This window comes from Eutrema salsugineum, unplaced genomic scaffold (genome assembly GCF_000478725.1).
Source record: "Eutrema salsugineum unplaced genomic scaffold, Eutsalg1_0 scaffold_4, whole genome shotgun sequence".
Lineage (NCBI taxonomy): Eukaryota > Viridiplantae > Streptophyta > Magnoliopsida > Brassicales > Brassicaceae > Eutrema > Eutrema salsugineum.
The window spans coordinates 14,304,518-14,311,436 of record NW_006256686.1 but is presented as its reverse complement, the minus strand read 5'-3'; the positions used below and the strand labels follow the sequence as shown (position 1 = coordinate 14,311,436).

At 43.9% G+C, this 6,919-nt stretch overlaps 1 non-coding gene across 1 annotated transcript; it reads right to left on the bottom strand.

The window, feature by feature from the left end:
• Positions 1-5,695: 5,695 nt before the first annotated feature.
• On the bottom strand, positions 5,696-5,802 carry LOC112084724. The gene has a single exon (XR_002898385.1). It is a non-coding gene; the product is annotated as a small nucleolar RNA R71 (small nucleolar RNA).
• Between the last annotated feature and the right edge of the window lie 1,117 nt (positions 5,803-6,919).

Sequence of the window (6,919 nt, the reverse complement as noted above, 5' to 3'; positions counted from 1 at the left end):
TCTAAAAGCTGATTTTTCGGTCATTCTGATGCGTCGCAAAGATGAGCAATCCGGGAAGCCTTCCACTTCCCAAGCTCCAATGGTTTCTTCTCCAAAGTTTGAGCTGAATGAGTAATCTTGATCGTGGAATTGGTTTCAAGACAATTGGAGTCGTGTGCTGAAAGTTATTACAACCGGAAGACTAGTTGATCAGTACGAACCCAAGGAGTTGCGATCCACGTTAAGTGTTTCTGCGAGCCTCGGCATCATTACCTCTACATTGCTTAGGCCGAGGCTCATCCCCTGAACCACTTTTGACTAGACCTCGTGCTAACTCCTCGGTGTATCAAGATTGAGGCATGCATGCTGGAGAAGCAAAGATGAAAATGACTAAGTTAAGTCTCGCACTGCATTTCAGAATTAGCAACTTGGACCCTGAATTTGAATTCTGTTTGTGGTTACTTCTCTCTTCGCATAGGAAATATAAACTCCCAAGCATTCAACCTCTCTCTCTTATTTGTTCTTTTTGCTTGAGGACAAGCAAAATACAAGTGTGGGGAGTTGATATGTTCTTAAAATGCATCATTTAGCTTGCATGTTTTAGTCCAAATCATGTCTTATTTCTTGAATTTTAGGTCTTTAGGTATTGTTTTAGGACTTAGGGGTTTGCAGTAGGTCCAAGTGAGTCTTTGCATGTTAAGAGTGTCTTTTAGGTTCTTTTGGAGGCTTCTTGGAGTGGAGAGAGTGAACCAGGTGAAGAGATGGAGTTTAAAAGATCAAAAATGGTGAAAACCAAGATTTTGGAGTTTATTGGCTAAGGCATGTACCACGGGAAAGTTTCTATCGGCTAAAAACCCTTGCTGGGAAGCTTCCCGTTGACCAAAAGACCGGGTGAAGAAGGTTTTATCGGGTGCTGATTATGGTCTGATCGTGCAACTATCGGCTAAAATGCTTATCGGGTGGAGGTTGAGTCAGTAAAATGCTGTAGCGGATCAGAAGAGTATCGGCTAAAGTTCTATGCCGATGTAGATAAGTTTTACTGGCTAAAAAGCTTACCGCAGTAAATGAAGACTCGACCAAAATATCCGGTTCCCGACACGCATCAAAGATCAGCCGTCTGGGGAGTCTTAATGTCCGATATGGCTTCCGCGGTCTTCATGAAAGTTGGAGAGGATTGAGTCGTGGTTCCAGAAACGTTGGAATTAGTGAATTCGGATCTGTTTGATGATAGTTATAGCCATCAGAAGACGTATCTGTTTCGCTTGCATTCGATACTGATCCGGTGTGCTTCAAAGGTTACGCTGGACGATGCCCTTCCTCTCCGATTCAGTGTCTGGGGCCTTGAGTTTCTTTCCAGAACGCCTGAGATCACTCGATTTGGAGCTCTGAGCTGGGAGATAACGTTTCCGGAATGAACACGGTTTAGAAGCTTTCTTTAGATCTTTCCGGTGCACTTCAGAGATCAGCCGTACGGGGGAAATTCCACTCCCCGTATGCAGTTGTGTTCTTCACAAAAGTTTGAGAATGTTGAGTGTTCTTTCCAATAGAATTTGAATCAAGCCATTTGGATCAGTATCCTGGAAATTATGCCGCCGAAAATGTGAAGTGGTCCGAGATGACAATAAATGATGCGACATGGTCATATGACTTAGTCAACTTGCAGCAATGAAGGATTGAGTTCTGGGTACAAGCTGCGACTGGAGATGTGCGGTTAAGGCAACCCTGAGCACGGATAGAAACTTCCAAGTCGAAATTTTACTAAGTCCACAAGCTGTGCGACTTAGGTGAGCGAGTACGAAGCTGTTAAACTATCTCGCACATGTATTCGCAATTCAGACTGACTTAGTCGTGCGACTTGGGAGAGAAGAGAACCAACTCGCACATGGGCTTCAAGACCTGTGCTACATTATTGTACGAGTGAGAAGAAAGATTGCTTGAACTGCACATACACGCGCAGAACAAACCGAGATAGGCATGCGGCTTAGGCAACCAGGTTCAAGCTAGCAAGAACATGCTTCCAGACTTGTGCGAGTTGGGTGTGCGACTTGTAGCTGAACAAGACCAACTCGCACGCATATTTTCCCCAGAATGCGTCTTACTTGTTTGAGTTGAAGAGCAGAAGACCTGAACAGCACACTTATTCGCAGAACAAACCGAGATAGGCATGCCGTTGAGGCTGAAGAGATTTAGGCGCAAAAGACAAAGTCCAAGGCTGTGCGACTTGGCTGTGCGTGATGGGAAAGACTTGACCAACTCGCACACTTAGCAGATTGCCCATTTGAAGCCGGGTCAGTACCCAGTTTATCCTTGGCTGACCCGGTGATGGGCTTGTGGGCCTAGGGTTGTTTTTTAACAAGCCCGTTGGTCCTCCAAAAGTTTTAAATCTATAAAACCCTAGTGTCTGCAAGTGCACAGATGTACGTTGTAGGACTTAGGGTGTCAATCCACATGGAGGATGTCTTATCTGCGAGAAACATTAAACTTGATTTGGAAATATCTTGTGATGCATTGTTTGAATAAGCTTGTGGGTACATATATACATATTTGAGCTAGAAACCCATTTTTACCACTCTTTTCCTTAGCTCAAATAGCTGAATCCACACTTTGGATCAGTTTCCACACCCTGAACCCAACCTTCTGTCAAGCCAAATGTTTGTGAGGGATTGAGAGGCCACCTTGGATCAAATTTAGCAGAAATTGCTAGGTTTAGAGTGACAAGGTCAAGCCTCATGGTGTTTAGTTCCATCATCAAGGAACTGAGAGGTTTTGGCGAAAAAACTTACTGCGGTACACATTTCTCGGATATTTTCCTTACCGCGGGAAGCACTTCTCGGCTAAAACCCATTTTCACCCGTGCGCATCAAAGGTTTCAATTCCGGGGAATCTTCTGGTCCGAATCAGTTACCGAGGTATTCATCATAGTTGGAGGTAATCAAGTCAAGATACCAGAACATTTAGAATCACAGAATTCGGAGCAGTGAGTAGAGAGATATCGCCACCGGGAGACACATCTGTCTTGCATGCATTCAAAGAGCCGATCCAATGGGTTTCAAAGATTACGTGGGACGATGCCTTTCCAGCTCGAATCAGTCTACAGGGCCTGCATAAACATTTGATATCTCTGAGTACCCTTTCTGGAACACCAAAGGTCATCCAATTTGGACCTGTGGTCTGGAAGATATAGCCTCCGGAAGAGATGTCGGTCTAAAAGCTGATTTTTCGGTCATTCTGATGCGTCGCAAAGATGAGCAATCTGGGAAGCCTTCCACTTCCCAAGCTCCAATGGTTTCTTCTCCAAAGTTTGAGCTGAATGAGTAATCTTGATCGTGGAATTGGTTTCAAGACAATTGGAGTCGTGTGCTGAAAGTTATTACAACCGGAAGACTAGTTGATCAGTACGAACCCAAGGAGTTGCGATCCACGTTAAGTGTTTCTGCGAGCCTCGGCATCATTACCTCTACATTGCTTAGGCCGAGGCTCATCCCCTGAACCACTTTTGACTAGACCTCGTGCTAACTCCTCGGTGTATCAAGATTGAGGCATGCATGCTGGAGAAGCAAAGCTGAAAATGACTAAGTGTTGGACGTGAACCTCGGCTTCAAGACCCCGGTATTGCATGTCAGACTTCATCTGCCTGAAGCCCTCGACTAAGAAGCACCTCGGCATTGCATGCCAAGGTCCCTTGTCACAATCCGAGATTTAAGAACAAGTTGACTCAGAGAATACACGTGAAGATGGATTAAAGACTAGGGTTCATGCATGTTCTTGACGTATTCTTCATGAGATCTTCATCCTGATCTTTGCTCACGTGCACCCCTTGGCATCAAGACCTCGGCTTCAACCTCTCACACACGGAGGTGCTCGCCCGATGACCCAAGAAGAGCGCTCAGTACCCGGTTTGTTCCGGGCTGACCCGCAACACTTATCCCTCACTATAAATAGATTTTAGGACCAAAAACCTAATCATCTTTATCTTATCTTATTTCCTGCCTGTTTTAGCTTTAAGAACTTGCCTCTTTTGTGAAACCTGATTAATCTAATCCGATATCTCATTTTCACGTGAAGATTTTGTTCTCTTTCATTTCTTTTATTCACCAGCATCAAAGCTTCTAATCATGACCAGCTACACGTCTTGCAAAGGATTTAGTGAGCTCCTTATGATTAGTGAGTAGTCCATTTAAGAGGTTTTAGATAGGTAGATTAGGGTTTTTCTATGATAGATTAGTGAGTTTAGGGGTCGAGTCTGCATGTTTCATTCCCTAGCCGATCAGCTCTCTAAGCTGGATCCAAGAACATAACTTGCGGTCCAGATCTAAGACTTTCCTCGCATCAAAAGTGTTTGAGGAAATGTCTGAACCAGTCGGTTAGGGGTTTAAGAGTCTTTCATCACGAAAGTGATAGTTTGTTCTTCTTAAATGACTTATTGAACTGGATCTTATAGCTTACTGATTCATGCTTCTCAAAAGGGATTTTGGTATGAAAGAGGATCAGTTTAGATGTTTAATACCTTCATGAGAGGATTAACATATTTTGAGTTCATGTTAAATGAAATTGTTTGATAATATTGATTCATTAACTCGCTAGTCTAGCTTGGAAACACCCGAGTCTTTTATCCTGTCTAAAGCCTCTGCCTTTATCATCTATTATCATCATCTGATCATTTACTTGTTTGCCTGTTACCATTTGCATCTTCATCTAGTTAAATATCATCGCTTGCTCTATTTTTGTTCTTTCTTGCATTTCAAGTAGATTAGTTACCAAAAACCTTGTTTGATCATCTTGACTTAAGTTAATGAGCAACATAGATTAGTGCCTCTCCACAAGTTTGGTTTGATAACCCCTTGTACTACAAGACAGGGGATTGATACCTCTATAAAGAGTCCCAAAACTCTTAGTTATCAATTGGCACCGTTGCCAACTTGTGGGAGCATTAGTTTCTTGCTTGTTCTTGAGATCAAGACTCTATCTTTTTTGTTTTACTGATTACTTTGCAAGTTCTGGCTTTGCTTTCAGGTGTATGAAAACCTGATCTCGCAGCACAGAACCGCCTCTTCCTTACGACAACAATATCAACAGGCTTGAAAGGAGGGCACGCGAGAGAGCAGGACACCTTGAACGGTTAAGCATGGCAGAACAGCAACGGATTAAGCAACAGGCTCAAGACGCCGAGCACCAGGCTCATGTTAATCAAGCAGAGGGCGAGAGGAACGAACAGCAGGCATATGTTAATCAACAACAGGCATAGCAAAATGAAAGCCTTGCTCAACAAAACCAGCATCAGGCTAACCGAAATGAGCAGCAAGCACAGCAAGTTCCTCCGCTTCCACCACCAGCTCAGAGACAACCTCCTCCGGTCTTTGTTGGATAAAATGACCGAGCAAATGCGCATCAGTATAGAGCTGGGATCCAGGCACCACCTGTACAAAATAATAACTTCGAAGTTAAAGCTTCCCTGCTAAATATGGTGCAGAATTCCAAGTTTCACGGTCTACCGGGAGAGGATCCTCTAGAACATCTAGATCAATTTGATCGAGTTTGCGACCTGACAAAGATAAACGGGGTATCAGAAGACAGTTTCAAGCTAAGCCTGTTCCCATTCAGTATTGGTGATAAAGCACACAAATGGGAAAAGAATCTCCCGAGGGGCTCTATACAAACGTGGGAACAATGCAAGCTCGCCTTCTTATCCAAGTTTTTCTCCACATCACGAACGGCTAAGCTGAGAAATCAGATCTCAAGCTTCACACAACACACCAATGAAAGTTTTAGTGAAGCTTGGGAGATATTTCGAAGCTATACCAACCAATGTCCACACCACGGCTTCTCGGAGGCATCCCTTCTGAGTACTTTATACCGAGGTGCACTTCCAACGATAAGGAAACAACTTGATACAGCTTCAAATGGGAACTTTCTTGGGAGGGATATAAACGCAGCAATGGAGCTTGTGGAGAATCTTGCGATGTCTAATGATACCTATGGAGAGGATTTCGACAGAGCTAACCGATCTGATGGGTCTACTAAAGAGTTGTCAATGGAGAAAGACATCAGAGAGCTACAGAGCAATCTTGATAAAGTTCTCATGGCTACACAAAAACCAATACACTTTGTGGGAGAATTTGATGAGCAAGGACCGATCTTTGACAATGTGAATGAGGATGGTCTCACACAAGAAGAGATCAACTATATAGGGAATCAACAAAGGTATCAGAGGTTTAACAACTTTGGAAACAATCAGAACCTCTCTTACCGAAACCCCAATGTAGCCAATCCTCAAGATCAAGTGTACCCTGCTTAACAACACCAACAAAGCTATGCTCCTAAAGCTTCATTTGAGAACAGCTTTCAGCTCAGGCAACAGTTCAGTGGGCAACAACAGAGTTATAGTCAGCAGAATCAACCGGCTCAAAGCAACAACTTCAACAACCAACCGCAGCAGCACAAGTTTCCACCAGGGTTCAGTCCACAGCCTATGGGTCAGCAACAACAGCACCAGGAAACGGCTCAGAATCATATGGGACCTGACCTCTGTGGGCTTCTACAGCATCTGTTACAAGGTCACCAACGGGTTGAGAGCCAGCACACGACAATGCAACATGATATACGGGAGCTTAAGCAGAATCAAGCTTCAACATCGTCCAGAGATCCGGCTTTACCACGCAAGCCGGAACCTAACCGAAAGGAGTATGTGAACGCTATCACTTTGAGGAGTGGAAAAGAATTACAAGCTCCAGCACCTAAGACAAAGCTCATTGAAGACAATGAGCAAATTGGTGGGGAGGCAGCCTCAAATGATGAGCAAGAAGATGAGGTTTTGGAGAAAGAACCGGTTAAAGACAAAGGTAAAGAGGTGGAGAAGACACCTGAGCTTGAAAATCCATATGTTCCACCACTTCCTTATCAGCCTAAGATACCATTTCCAGGGCGATTCAAGAAGCAGATC